Source organism: Ambystoma mexicanum, chromosome 10 (assembly GCF_040938575.1).
Source record: "Ambystoma mexicanum isolate Mex_15411 chromosome 10, UKY_AmexF1_1, whole genome shotgun sequence".
Classification (NCBI taxonomy): domain Eukaryota; kingdom Metazoa; phylum Chordata; class Amphibia; order Caudata; family Ambystomatidae; genus Ambystoma; species Ambystoma mexicanum.
Genome location: NC_090932.1, coordinates 429,680,714 through 429,696,352, shown reverse-complemented (window position 1 = coordinate 429,696,352; position 15,639 = coordinate 429,680,714). Strand labels below are relative to the sequence as shown.

Sequence of the window (15,639 nt, the reverse complement as noted above, 5' to 3'; positions counted from 1 at the left end):
ATTTGGTTAGATTATTTTCCCATTAATGCACTTCCATACTGGAAAGAAGAATCCGAAGATGAAAATGTCTTCACAAAGATTATGCAATTATTGTGGAACATTTTGGACCAAAAAATTGCATTTTGGCAACAAAGGCAAATCATACATGTACAAAAGAAGCTAATTGGAACTTCCTTGACAGTCGGGCATTCAAGTCACTTATTTTATTACGTATTTTCGTACTATTCAGCGACTAACCCCCTTTTCTGTCTACCTGAGTGCAGCATGGGAAGGCTCCGTTGGCAGCAACATTATCTTCGTAGATTGTATTCTTGATCCAGCAGCAATGCACCTCATAGTGTACCAGAGCTCCAAGTGGCATAGACATTTTAGAGTGCTAAGACAGGGATTGTCTCAATAAGGGTGGGTTCAGTGGGGAGTCACTTTTACTTCTGATTACAGAGCAGTGCAATGGGTATTCACATGGATGGCCAGGCCTGCCTAGTTTTTTGTGCTTCAGGCTCTCTTCAATCACTGGGGACTGTCTCATCTGAAGCCCCAAGAGATTAATTTCTGTATCCACCCCACTTGCTCCCTGAAACCACCTGGCCTGACCCACCATTCAGACCACTCTACTGATGCCTCCACAGCTAAAGCTTCAATAACTAACAGTATGTCATGCCTGTCAAATAGACTGGGCTGATTGGCTAGCCTTCCTGCACAGTTATGGCTCAGGGTACACTGCCATTGTTGTCTCATCCCTGAATGGCCTCCTTCTTAGCCTCCACGCAATGACCCAGAGCAACTGGCGAGCAACATTTTAGGGTCAGGAGAGCAACATGTTGCTCGCGAGCTACACGTTGGGGATCACTGCTCCAGTAGAACATCTGAATTTGAGAAGGTATGAAAATGCCTGGAGAAGACCACTTATGATTAAACCAAAGCGCATTTTCAAGCTTCGAAGCACCATTCAATTGTTATCAGTGTCACCATTTCTTTTGACAAGATGGCTCCAGCAATCATAACCGTGGATTTTGCAGCCTTTAGGTATGTGCATACATAAGCCACTCCCAACCCTCTGTTCAGTTTGCTTGTCCTTAAAGTTTGTAATGAAATCCAGCACATATCTCCACGCCACGTAAAGTGTCTTTTTTTTAAATATAATTCTTGTTATTGTTTCCTATTACAACAAGCATCAATTTGTATGCATTCTGCACAGAAGTTTCCCCAACTAATCCTCTTCACTTTTGCCCAGCCCCCTTTTTTCATTTCTGCACCTTTCAAGGATTGTTACTAACAAATAACCGGCACTTCTCTATTTTTCATCAACAATCCATATTGGCAGGTCTATTCATATCCTGTGAAATAACGTCTGCAAGTTCCTTGGTCGGCCATAATGTAAAGCCATGGAATTCAGGTGCTGGATAAGCGGGTTCCATCTCTCATCAAATGTTTGTATGCTGTTTCTGATGTGCACTGTTAACCTCGCCATTGCTATTATGTCCCATAACTTTTGAATCCATTGGCCCGCAGAGGGCACATCTTTTTTCACTAGTACCAAGGCAGCAAAATTAGGTTTGATGATTGCTACATTATAGCTTCTACTTCTTTGCGCAAGGGCTCCAGCTCCCCATTATGTGTGTCTCGGACTCTATTTGATTGCACCCTCTCCAACATTTATTTTCTGCTTGTGAGTTAAGTGTATGCAGCTTATCCGGGGTGTGATACCACCTGTACAAAACCTTAATCTGCAGATTTCTTTGAGTACAAATTGACCCTTTCCACAAGGTATGTCATTTTCCCTTCCACTGTTCTTACGATCTATCGTGTCCCAACTCTGCTTCCCAATTTCTCTTATAGTGCCACATTTCTGATCTATTGATGCCTGTTACACAGGTGTATATCTCACCGCTAAGTGCATCTTGTAAGGCTTTCTTAAGTTTAGAAAGCTGTCTGGTGGCTCCCTTCATTATGGCAAGTTGATTTATCCAATGCTTTAACTGCTGATAGCAGATTCTTTCTGTCTCTTGTAAGTTAGTCTTGTTTCTGCTGATTAAATAACTTGAGTCCACTGTAACGAATCTGGTCAGTTTGTCACTTCTCCCCAGAGAAGCCACCCCCTGTGAGGCTTGGGAGGTGAGCCCATTTTGCGAGACCCTCCCAAGGGGCCTGGGCAAGTGGAACCTCACTGGGAGTGGACTCCCAGTCAGATAAGCACCTCCCAGTCCGGAGTACATTGTCGGTTTACATGCGACATGGAAAAACAGTTTTTACTCCTGTTTTGACAGTTTATAGTGACTTTTTCGACAGTCACTATTTCGAAGTACAAATAGGTTGTTTTTTTCTAATGCCTTTTAAAAAAAAAATTTGATTGGGGTGGGTCCCCCTAACTCCTGTTTTTTAAAGAAAAAACATTTTTTGGGCCAACTAAACAAAACTAAACCCTTAAAAAAAAAAAAAAAAGAGATTCGAAAAAAAAATCTGCACTTTTGTTTCGACATATTTGTATGTCGAAAAAATGTTTTCGTCATAATGACTGGATACAGTTTTGATTGCACCAACCAGTGACATTCCTTCCATATTGTTAGCTTAAGGTAAAGCTGGATTTTCTCTGAACGCCACTGTCAAAGGAGGACACGCCCCTTTTGTTTGTGATGTACATAAACCCAGGAGGAACTGTGAATGGGGAAAAACCTCATATGCAGGGAGGAGAGTGATTCTTACGCAGAGGCTAGCCTTTAGAGTGATACTGTGGTGGGGCAGAGCCTCTATAGACCGCAGAGCCTGCTGTAGCGTGGAGAGTGTGCCAAACACTAGCTGGATGGCGGAAGGCTGGCGTCCTGTCCGACCAAAGCCAAGGTAAGGAGAAGCACCAGTTTCGTCTCGTGGTGTGACCACAGGGAAGCCTTTGTTGTGCCTGGTGCCCAGTAACTGATGCAGAGACCAGATCGCTGGGGAGAGCCTGGACCCACGAGCTCGACTCCAGAAGGCTGTTGGCTGCAGAGACAAGATGCAACAGGGAAGCAAATGCTCCCACAGAGAGACTACCACCGAGAGGTACGAATAATTTGAATCCAGGCTAGAAAAGCTGATGAGGTTGCAGGAACATGAGAAACTCGAGCAGGCAAGCGCCCCATGTGAATCCGAACGAGAGAGAAGTGAACACTTTGTATAAAGGTTGGGAAAGCCAACAAGGTTACGGGACCCTTAGAAACCAGAGTGGGCAAGCGCCCTATGGGAATTACATTGATTGAGAGAAAGCAAGTTTGCCAGAGGTCCGTAAGACATTGGCGGAGTCGACAAGCCACACAATTGTTTTAAAGAAAAGTGTGTTTAAAGGGACCATGGAGAGGTTATGAGAAAACCCCTTGATTTCGCAAGGAAGAGGGAACCATAAATTCTTTTGACCAGCAAAGTCTGCAAGAAAGGTGTCAATTGCAAGAAAGGTGTCAATTGTTTTATCATATTGACAAACTTGAAGCAAAAGACAAGTCATCCAAGTGAATTTGGCCTGGTAGAAGCCAAAGATAGATGCCATTGCACCTTACTCTGTTACGTTTTCAAAGTGGTTTGTCCAAATTTGTTGGAATGGATTTTGGACTAAGGGCAATTTTCTTTCGACAAACACCATTAGTTCTAGATTCTAGGTAGGGAACTTCCTTCATAGAGATGGGACAAGCTTGTTTTTTTTTATTGCTTTTAATAAACACCCATGAAATCTGTCACTCATTGGTCCGAGTCCTTCTTCTGGTTTGGCACACCACCTTGCAAGACAGGATCTCCCAGTTTCCTACATCCCTCTTATGTCATGCATCAAAACCTTTATCTTGAAGGGCTGGGGGTAATACACTATTTCCATCTAGGGGTGTGAAGAGGGATGGAATGCTCACCAGGCCCCTTCTTTTTTAAATCATGTCCCATGCTTCCATAGTACCTCTGGTAACTGAATTTAAGCACAAACCATATACTCTCTGCGGTCTATCCAACTAGGTAGCTTCAATAGATATTGCCCTGCCATTGCTTGTTCTGTGAATACCCCGTGTTTTTCAGACTCCTCTTGGAGCCATTTCACTATCACCCTTGTTTGGGACGCCAACAACACCCAGACAAGACAATCCTCCTTTTTTGCTTATTCTCCGCCTTGCACCGCCCCAAATAAATGCCACTATCGACTTTTGGATGCTAGTTAAATGTTTGTATAACCAATTGTGGGAAGTTGAATAGATGGTGTCTGAAACAAGCATAGCAATCTAGGATCTACATTCTTTTTGATGACTATAATGTGGGTCAACCAGGAGATCTCCAGACTTCTTGTTTATGCTCGTCTGTATTGTAGGAAGACTGTTTGATAATCATGTATGGGGAATTAGTGAGCTTTATTCCTAGGATGTTCACCATTGCCTACTTCCATTTAAAGGCATAGGTTAGTTGAAGCATATTTATTTTGCACCAAGTTAGTGACATTCCCAATATTTTCTATTTCTCATAGTTTATTTTAAAGTCTATGGTTTGATCAAATGTATTTGATTCCATCATTATTGTAGTAAGAGGTCACAGGATCCTTGTACATAATGATCTGAGCAAGTGGTTCCATAGTGCACAAACAAACTGAGGTAGCAGACATCCCTGATGTGCTACCATAGAGATATGTATCTGCTCTGAAAGTAAATTATACCTTTTAATAATTGTTCAGGGACAAGAATAATTCACTTTTATACTTTTACTGAATTTTGGAACATATACAAATTTGTTATTGGCTAGGAATAAATCATTCCAACCAACTGTCGAACTCCTTTTCTGCGTCGACCGCACAAAAGGGTGAATGGGTATTCCGCACGATGCGCTATATCATTCGAATACATGACCTTGCTAATGTTTTGCGCTTGCATGAACCGATTAAATCCAGACAGGTCAGAGTATAGTGGAACAGGCCAGTTAGCCAGTACCTTGGCATAGATTCTGACGTCCTAATTAAATATCAGTATTGGATGATAGAAGGATAACAGTATAGCATCCTTTTGGGGTTTCAGAATTCCATATTAATAATTTAATTTTCGAGGGGAGTGTCCTCCGACGTATTACACATCTTTGACATTGATTACCACAGCTGTGCTGCTTCGGAAAACGTTTTCGACGTAGACGTCCTGTATCAATGACGTCGATATGCTCCCTCGAGGACCTCCTCCTACGGCCAACGTCACCAGATGTTAAATGTAGGATGCACGATGCCTGTAGCCTCAGTTCCGTTTTTTCCACGAACGTGTTCGCTTCGAAATCTCGGCGCGCCTCGGTTCTCTTGTGAATCGGTTCTGCGAATATCGTTGTGTTAAACGAAAATATGTCTGTCTTCTGCTACCCCGAAGTTGGCCTTTTAGAAGTGTCGGGACTGCGGTTCCAAGATGTGTCTGACGGACCCACATGACGTCTGCCTCTGGTGCCTCGGTGAGAGCCACGCCACTGATGACTGCGACGAATGCCAGTCTTTGACGTCGAAGTCCTTGCGGGAGCGGAAGAAGAAGCTGTCGGCGGGTAGGGATTCCAAACCCCGTAAGTCGAAGTCCACTGGACTTTCGACCGACGGTTCGAGGGGCGACTCTCTGCGTTGCGTAAGTCCAGGGGGTCTCGTTCCAGGAGTGGGTCCCGCCATTCCTCGGCCTCCTCGAGGCATGCATGGAAGCGCCGTCATCGGTCGCCTACCCCGTCCTCGTTTGAAGGCTCCACCAGACGGCGGGTTGCTTGTCCCACCAAGCATTCATCTCCGGCGGAATGGGACGCCTTCGCAAGGAGATGATGGCGATTTATGAGTCGCAGGGCACTGTTCCGTCCGTGCCTTCTAGAGAAGCCAGCAACGAACGCTCTAGAGCCACCGCACGCACGGCTTTGGGTTCGGGCAGTCGGCGCGATCACCGGGAACCTTCGAGGTCCCGGTCGGACAAGGAGGATCGCCACTGTGCCCGCTCCAGGTCCCAGTCCTCGACGCCGTCGAGACCGTTGGAGCCTGTGAGGCCTTCAAAGAAGGCATCAACGCCATCTGCGCCATGTCCGTTGAGGGAATTTCTCGAGGCTCCGGCTCCTAGGAAGGCGCTCAGCAAGTCTGTGCGGCCTATACTCGACCCATACTCTGTTCCTCCTCCTAGGGTGGACTTGTTCCAACCCTTGGAGTACATTTCAGAGGTTGAGGAAGGATCTGAGGAAGAGGTGCCTCCCGGAGGTTCCTGATGACCTGTTGTCAGGGCATAGCCAGCTGGAAGAACTGCGTCAGTCTTTGCCAGTGGTCTTGATACCTCCCCGGAGGTTGAGTTTGGCAGGCCTGAGCCTGGTACGCATGCTGACTCATCGTACAGGCGCCTCATGTCTAGGGTGACGGAATGTCTGGGTTGGTCAGTTCCACCTGTGGATTTTCTGCAGGATGACCTGACAGATATTTTGGATCAATGTCCACCCACTGACCCGGTGTTGCCTTTTCACATGGCCTTAAAGAGAAGGGTAGCAGCGGTTTGAACTGCTCCGGAGAGTCTTCCGGCAGTGAATAAGTCGTTGCCGAAAAAATACCGCCCAGCCAGTGGTGACCCCTGCTACTTGTCTACGCACCCTACTCCAGAGAGTTTGGTGGTGCAGGCGGCTACGGCCCCAGCAAAGCAGCCTGCGTGCCCTACAATCCCTCCTGATAGGGACGACAAACGCTTTGATGGCTGGGCGTGGAAGGTAATTTCTTCTAGGGGAATGGCTTTAAAGGCAGCCAACTCTGTTTGTGCCCTTGCAAGATTCACACACACTCTGTGGAATTGTGGGTCATTGGCGGCTGAACATATTCCCGAAGGGGAGGAACTGGATGGTTTTCTTGCCCTCGTTCAGGATGGCAAGGATGCCATGTGTGAATCCGTTCAGTCGGGTCTGGACATGGCCGATTGTGTTAGCCGGTCCATGGCTGCGAGCACCGTGATGCGCAGGTTTGCGTGGTTGCAGAAGTCGGGATTTGCTCCTGATGTACAGTCCCGGTTTCTCAACATGCCCTTTGATGGTGTCCATCTTTTTGGCAGCAAGGCTGACAAGAGCCTTGAGCGGTTGCAGACCTCCAAAGCTGCAGCAAAGTCGTTGAGCGCTGCAGTACGTCAACCTCCACCTTTTCGTCCTAGGGTACAGTGATGGAGGGGAGGTTCCTTTCGGTACTACTCTTCCTTTGGTAGATCGAGGGGGGCTGCCAGTCAAAGGGGCCAATGTAGCAGAGGTGGAAAACAAGGTACTCGAGGTGCCAAAGCCGCACGGGCAGTTGCCTCTTTGGCCTCAGGCACTGCCGGAGCCGCTTCTGCTCAGTCATGAGGCCATGTCCCATGGTTCGCCTGTTGGGGGAAGGCTGGCGCAGCATCTTGTAGAATGGCATGCCATTACTTCAGATGTGTGGGTTCTGGAGATCTTAGTCCATGGCTACTGTCTTCCTTTCCGGCAGAGACCTCACGACGATCCACCGGGGAAGCTCTCTTTAAAGAGTCTGGATCCGCTCCTTGCGCAGGAAATCAAGTCCCTGCTGGAGAAAGGCACCATAGAACTGGTGCCTGTAGCTGAGAGGAACAAGGGATGGTATTCCCCATATTTTTTGATCCCGAAAAAAAGACTGGGGATTGAGACCCATCATTGACTTGTGTGGTTTCAACAAGCTCCTCGGGAAGGACAAGTTCAAGATGGTTACCCTCTCTCAAGTCCTCCAGGCCCTTCGACTTCAGGACTGGTTGGGGTGTCTCGACCTCAAGGATGCTTACTTTCATGTGCCGATTCATTCCAAACACAGGAAGTACCTGAGTTTTACGGTTGGTGACTCGCATTTTCAGTTTCGGGTCCTGCCGTTTGGATTGACCTCCGCCCTGAGGGTCTTCACCAAGCTAATGGTGGTGATGGCAGCGTATCTCAGGAAAGGGGGGTTTCATATCTATCCCTACCTGGACGATTGGTTGACCAGGGCACGCTCTCCCGAGCAAGTCGTGGCTCATCTGTCAGTCACCTGCCACTCCCTTCACAGGTTGGGCTTAACTTAAAGAAGTCCGGCTTGCCACCTACCCAGCGGCTCCAGTACATCGGAAAAGTGCTAGACACATCCCTGGGGCAGTGTTTGCCTCCCCAGGTGAGGGCTCATCGCATTCTGCAGATGGTGGACAAATTTCAACATGCCCAGAGTCTCCCGGTGTTTGAGTTCTTGAGATTGCTCGGACTCATGGCATCCTGCATTTTTCTGGTGCCAGAGGCCAGGCTGCGGATGAGATCTCTGCAGTGGGCACTCAAGATGCAGTGTTCGCAGTTCTCTGGCAGCATGTCTGACCCCGTTCAGATTCCGCCCTCGGTCTCACGGGACCTTCTGTGGTGGGCCGTCGAAGGAAATATGTTCAAGGGGGCTTCGTTTTGGCAACCTTGGCCGGAGGTGACGATCGTGACTGACGCATCACTCATGTTTGGTGGGGGAGCTCATGCCAACAAGATGACGGCCAGGGGTCTTTGGTCTCCGTCGGAGTCCAGACTCCACATCAATTTGTTAGAGCTGCGGGGTGTCAGGCTGGCCCTGAAGGATTTTCTGCCGTCTGTGCGGGGGAAGAATGTCCTGATTTTGACAGACAATACGCTGGCCATGCACTACCTCAATAAAAAGTGGGGGGGGCAGGGTCACTCCCACTGTGCAGGGAGGCGATGCAGCTCTGGTTCTGGGCCATCCAGCAGGAAATTTCAATCTCAGCAGTTCATCTGGCCTGAGACAAAAACGCGGCAGCGGACGATCTGAGCAGGCAGAGCATGGCCTCTCACGAGTGGGAGCTGGCTCAGGAACTTCTTTTGGAGATCTTCACCCTTTGGGGAACCCCACAAGTGGATCTCTTTGCCACCAATTTCAACCGTAAGTGCGAAAGAATCTGCTTGCAGGAATTTCCTCCAAGAGGAGCCTTGGGGGACGCGTTCATAGTGGAGTGGTCCTTTCCAACTGCCGTACGCGTTTCCTCCAGTCCACGTCATTCCACAGGTATTGCGGAGGTTGCAGAGGTTTGGTTCCCGGATGATCCTCATTTCTCCGGTATGGGCCAGGAGAGCGTGGTACCTGGACCTTCTAGACATGTCCATCTGCCCTCCACGTTGTCTTCCCTACCGAGACGATCTGCTCTCACGGGAGGGGAGTCGAGTTCTCCAGCCGGAGGTCAAGTCTCTCAGCCTTCATGCTTGGTATCTGAAAAGCTGAGATATAGGGATTGGGACCTTAAGACGTGATGGAGGTGTTGCTTTCGGCTAGAAGGCCCGCAACGAAATCCCTGTCCCGTTGGAAGAAGTTCTGCGACTGGTGCAGGGGACAGAATGTGGATCCTTTTCAATGTTCCATTCCTTCGGTTTTGTCTTTTTTGCTTTCTTTAGCCCATAAGGGCCTTAATGTGGGTACCATTAAGGGTTACCTGGCGGCGCTGTCCATATTTAAGCGCTCGTCTGAGGAATGTTCTTATTTTAAAATTCCTTTGATTTCTCAGTTTCTAAAAGAGCTAACTCATGTATTTCCACCGTCGCCTTTCCAGGTGCCGGGATGGGATTTGAATTTGGTTTTAAAGTTCTTGATGGGAGATCCGTTTGAGCCCTTACATTCTTGTCCATTGAGACTGTTGTCCTTTAATACTGTATTTTTAGTTGCGGTTACTTGTTGCAAGCACTTTCTGCCAAGCTACCCTTCACTGTGTTCCATAAGGACAGGGTTGTCCTTGGGGCATGGCCTTCTTTTCTTCCGAAGGATGTGTCGTAATTCCATCTGAGGTAATTCTTCCGGCATTCTATCCTCCTCCACATCCTGGTACGGAAGAGGTGAGGCTCCATAGGTTGGATCCTAGGAGAGCTTTGAGTTCTATCTCTCATGGATGCCCCGGGTCAGAGTGGACGATCAGCTATTTATTGGTAACGCTGGAAGGTGTTTAGGTCAGGCTGTTTCTAAGCAGACCTTGTCTAGATGGATCATTTTGACAATCTCTGAATGTTATCGTTTGGTGGGGAAGGACCCTCCTGTAGGTTTATGGCCCATTCTACTAGGGGTGTGGCTGCCTCCACTGCAGTACAGAGGGGTGTTCCGATTTGCAATATTTGCGAAGCGGCCACATGGGCCTCTGTCCATACTTTTGTGAAACATTATTCCCTGGACTCTATCCATGGGCAAGATTTGGCCTTTGGCAAGGCAGTCCTCTATTCTGCAATTTGATTGGGCATTCTAAAATTTCGAAATTCTTTTCCCACCTCCTTATGCTTTGGGAGTCTGTCAAAGATGTGGAATACGTCGGAGGACACAATCCCCTCGAAGAACAAGTTACTTTCTTACCTGGTAACGTTCTTTAGATGGTATGTTCCTTTGACGTATTCCACATCATACCCTCCCTACCTGCACCCCTACAGAATTTCTTTTGCGATTGCAGCTTCCGTTTCCGCAAGGCTTTCTGTGGTAAGACTGGCAGAAGATTGGTGCCAAACGTTCTGGGAGAAAAAAACTACAACTGAAGGTACGGGCGTCGTGCGTCCTACATACAACATCTGGTGACGTCGGCCGTCGGAGGAGGTCCTTGAGGGAGCGTATCGACATCAACGCAGGACGCCTACGCCGAAAAAGTTTTCTGAAGCAGCACGGCTGTGTTAATGTCAAAGATATGGAATGCGTAGGAGGAACATCCATCGAAAGGACGTTACCAGGTAAGAAAGTAACTTGTTCTTCTTAGGACCTGATGATGTAGTAGATATTATATTGATTCGTTATTTAATAGCACTTTAGCCAAAGCGGTGTAGAAAGATTTACATTCAATTATGACCCAACCAAAGTTGTACTTCTTTATCGACCTTGGAAGGATGAAAGGCTGTGTTGGACATGCCGGAATGTGTACCTGCGACCTGCATATCACACACAGATCACAACAACGGGCTCTAAACCTGCTGAGCTGTCTTGCTGATTGTAATAAGTCTACACCCTTCATCGCTGCTCAAATGATGTCATGGGAAATCACACTGGGCCATTTTTTATAGTGTGCAAATGCCACTTTGGAAGTAACAGAGCCCTGCAATGATGAATGGGATACCGGCATACATTTGATGGTCGCATGAGGGAACAGTCTTTAAAACATAACTAGAATTATTAGATTTTATTGTAGCCGGTGACATTTGCAGTTAGCGGGGAATGTAGAACTGTGCTGAAAGATGGTTGTAGGGGTGGGGGTCTGGATCGAGAATACTGTAGAGAGTGGTCGCCATAAGACGATGGGTAGGTTCGGAGAGCTGCATCTTAGATGGTGTTAAGAAGCTGCTACTTGCAGAGGAAGAACTTGGGATATATTTACTGAATTGCATCAGCGCAGAGCTCTTCTTCAAGGAATGGCACCCCTCGAACACCTAGGTCCACACACCCTCCACTCCCCATTTAATCTGGGATTGGGTAATCTGCTTCCCCATGGTTTCTCTCTTTGCTGCTTGTAGATCACTTGCAGCCAAATTGCCCAGCCTCCCCCGTTGTTAACTCTCCATAACTTTGTATCTCTGCTTCCTTCAAGGTATGCTTCCCCGCTTTGACAAGTGCTTTGCTGCTTCCAGAACTAGGACCATGCTCAATAAATACCCCTTTTTTGTTCTGATTGCGTCGGAAGCGTCTGCCAGGGTCTTTTCCTTTTCCTTCCGATAGCGGCTTGCAGCGCAGCTGGATGTAGGGCTGTGGAGGGTTCTTTCCTCTAACCCATCAAGAACAGTGAGATCAGTGGAGCGGCAACAAGTTGCTTCATACGCTGCAACGCCGACGAGCACCGACTCTGATTTGGAGTCTATGGAGACACTGGAGGTAGGACGTTGGGAAATCTGTGGCTCTGTGGCTTCGCCGACATTGGTGACATAGGTCCCTAAGGTCCCTGAGGTGCGTGAAGCCTGCGCTTGGAACCTCGTAAGCCTTGGAAAAAGAGGGAAGAGGCGAGCGGGCCCATGTTTAAGCGGATGATATTCTGTTAGGAATGGGGGAGGTTGGTAGCATCCTGGGGATACTCAGTGAGTGCACCCCGCACCCTGATGTAACCAGGGAGCTGTCTGAGCCCCCCACACCCATAAAATTAAAATAAAGAAAAAAAGAGGGAAGAGAAGTAAAGGAAAAAATAACTTTAGCCCAAGCTTGGACATTGAGAGCTTTATTTATTTTATTATTTATTTATTCAGGCCAGCTCAGTTTGCTAGGCACTAAAGGAACTTGGGCCTGGTGGCGATGGGGGGTACTTTTTTCTCCTCAGTGCCTTTCGATCCTCAGTGACCTTCAATGACCAGTACTCTTATCAGTACATCAGAACACCACCCTATAGCGTATAGCTGTAAACAATTACAGCCCCTTGTCTTGTCCCCCGTGTCTTGCCTTCAGCCATCTGCCTTTCTGCCTATTGCCTATTGGCGAATGACATGGCAGTGTATGGCCCAACTTCAGTGTACACGTTGGCAGCTAACACTTTGAATTAAGAGCATGCAACTAAAGGTTTGTTACAGACCAACCAGCCCAAAAAACATTTTTGAGAGTGAACGACTCTTCACTAATTGACTACATACTAATCTTAGCTTCAGCATGGGCACGGGTAGGTAAGTTTAGAGTTATTGATAGGTATGAAAGTGACAACAGCCCGTTGGCTATAGATCTAAAAATGGAATATCAAGACCCTGGAAGGAAAGCCACTATGAAGGGACCCAATAGGGATAAAGTCCTTGTGCGAAGATCGCTGAAATGGGCCAAGATCCTAACCCCATAGCTGAAGCAGAGTATATATGCATCCATTTTAGTGAATCTCAAGGTAATCTGTAATCCAGAAACTAAACCAATTGGGGTTTTGGATGAGTATGAACTGCTAAAAACAAATGTGCAACCATATTTTCTAGGGACTGGGGTGATACGTAAGAGCAAACCAACCACTGGGGTGGGGGGAGGGCATGGTTTCATGGTTCCTGTAAAGCGGCAAAGAGGGACATAGTAAAAATGCCTCAGAGATCGCTCAGGGATTGATAGACCCCTCCTACGTTCCCTGATAACCAACTGTAAAAACCTACTCCATAATAGAAAGACCAAACGTCTAAAAGGTAAATTGGAGGGATTGCACAATTCCTGGCAGTCGAGAAACTTTTTATTTTGGAAATTGGTCTCTGATAGTGATCTTAAAGGGGACCCCAAAAAGATTGATAGTATTGGTGGAGATAGATGGAGGGCCCATTTGAGTGCTCTTTATGCAGCAGATCTTATTTTATCCCGCCCATCGGCTATTGAAGGTGGAACAGGCACCAAACCTTTGTTTATTACCCTGCAGGATGTAGAGGAAGCTTTAGCCTCTTCCAAAAATGTTAAGGCGGCAGGTCCAGACCTAATACCAATGGATTTTTAGAAGGACAAGCAGGGCACCTCGGTGGCTATATTACTCCAGGTGTTTAGGGCAGTAATAGTTACAGATAAGGTCCCAGACTTGTGGCGTAGGGCAGTTATCATCCTGGTGTACAAGAAGGGAGGAAGGGATAGCCCGGCCAATTTTAAACCTATATCCCTTTTGGATGGGGCTGGGAAGCTGTTTGGAAAATAATCCTTAAACACCTGCAGACATGGGTGGACCAAAAACGGATAAGAACTGTCCACCAAGCAGGGTTCCAAAAGGGTCGGGGTACCATAGACCAGTATTTCATGTTATTTCTTATTATTCAAAAATACATAGTTGTTAGGCAGAAACCTGTGCAGTTCCCTTTGGGAACACTGCAAAAGATTTCGGACTACAGGTGTTAGCAGTAAACCCACTTGGTAGCTGTGGCTGAGCAGTCAGACTTCCCTCAAGAAGAGTTAGGCAGTATGCAAAGTATACACAATAGGCACTCAGATACAATAACACAAGCAAACACTGACCAGAGCTTTGGTATCAAAGTATATAATTATTTATTTAAAAACACACTGTTTGAAACACTCCAGCACTCTTATTGTAAAACACTCTAAACACAGTTACTATTATAATATATACAACCCTTATTCCTTATCAGACAAGTCTTAGTTAACACCACTTATTTCCAGACAGAGGTGGCGCTTAACTATAGATGGCACTCCAATAAATTCATGAACAAGGGAGGGAAAAAGCCAGAATATGTGAAGATACACCACTCTAAGATTTAGGAACACTTTTAGCAAGGCAGAAGAGCAAAAGTCACTTGTGAGCCAAAGTCCACAGGCTGGGCCCACTCTTAGAGAGAGCAGAGCACAAATGCGCCCAAGATCACACAGTTACACTAGGCTTTGAAAGTCTTGCAGAGAGTTCGAAAAGAGTTTAGAGAGGCTCAGAAAAGTTTAGCCAGGGTGTCCCAGGCTAACCCAGGTTCGAAAGCCGGGGGCTAAATCTAACCCGTACAGTCGGTGGCAAGGGAAGCCAGGCGGAACACGGTACCTTAAGTGGGAAGGATCCTCCATCGGTGGCAGTTGTTCCTGGCAGCGGGTGCAAGTCTCGTCGTCGTCCAGGGCAAGAGAAGATCTCGACTTGGAGGAAAGATGAAGGTCGTTGCACTGCCAGGGAAGAAACCAGGCGCGGAGTTTTCCGGTTAAAGGTATTACCCTTTATTTCGCGGTCGTGGTAAAACATGGTATTCCGGTTGCCGGGGTGGTTGGCACAGGCAAGGCGGCCACGAGATGCGTCGGGGAGGCGAAAAGACGGTGAAACTGGTTATCCCCACCAGTCAAAGGAAGAAGACTCTCCGGCGGGAGATCTCCTCTGTCGTTGGGAAAAGTGGTGAGACGGTCCAGCAGGGCTCCACCGGTGGTGTCGTCATGGCAGGTCGGCTCAGCTTCTCCCTCGTCGGATTCTTGGGTCCTGTGGCGACTTCTGAAGTTCCAGTCCCCAAAGCCCTGCTTTTATGCAAAAGACCCCCATTCACTCAGCCTAGCTGTCACTCAAACATGCTAAGTGGTGAGCCGGCCGGCTCACCACTTGGGCCAATCAGGACGGAGTGCGACTTGAGTTGCCTAGGCAACTCAGTCCAGGGTGCCTAAATCCCCCTCCACCCCTCCGAAGTACCCCAGACAGAGTGGCACCACTTTGGAGGGCTTCTGTGGAGAAGCCCGCCAAAAAGTGGAACAAAGGGCTCGACTTGGGTTGGAGTCACAGAAGAGAACACAAACGCAATTTTATAACTGAGTTTTGGCAAAAAATACCAACCGGAGAATTAATAATAATTAAATAAACCGGCGGTATGTTAGAGGCTATCGTAATTAAATAAATATAGTAGCCTCGAACAATGGGAAAATCCCATAGAAAAATATTTGCGGTTGAATATAAAAAGTAGTATCCACTGCCACCAGCCAAAACTCGATCAGGGGGGACGGAGACGTGCCCCCTCGACTAACAGACCCCGAGGCAATCGAATTGCCCCAGCCAGTACGTCCACAATATAATGGTTTGTACTGGTTCTGTTCAGAATTCAAGACTAATAAAGTCAATGGTGACTTTACATGCCCTGGGCGACAGTAGTCCGTCCCAGGGTATTGAGTCTATACTGGGGGGGTCACTATGACACCCCTGTGTTACTGCACTGAGGGTGCTGTGTAACACACATCACAAAAACACATGAAGCCCTATGGAGTAAAAGACCCCATAGCCCATTAAACACATATAGAGCCAAAGGAACACACTCAAATCG

General features: G+C 47.5%; 1 protein-coding gene across 7 annotated transcripts in view; it reads left to right on the top strand.

Annotated features, from left to right (window-relative positions):
- The window catches only part of PIK3CB (phosphatidylinositol-4,5-bisphosphate 3-kinase catalytic subunit beta), a 2,502,085-nt gene that overhangs the window by 1,340,529 nt on the left and 1,145,917 nt on the right, over window positions 1-15,639 (top strand). The gene's annotated exons all lie outside the window — the stretch shown is intronic.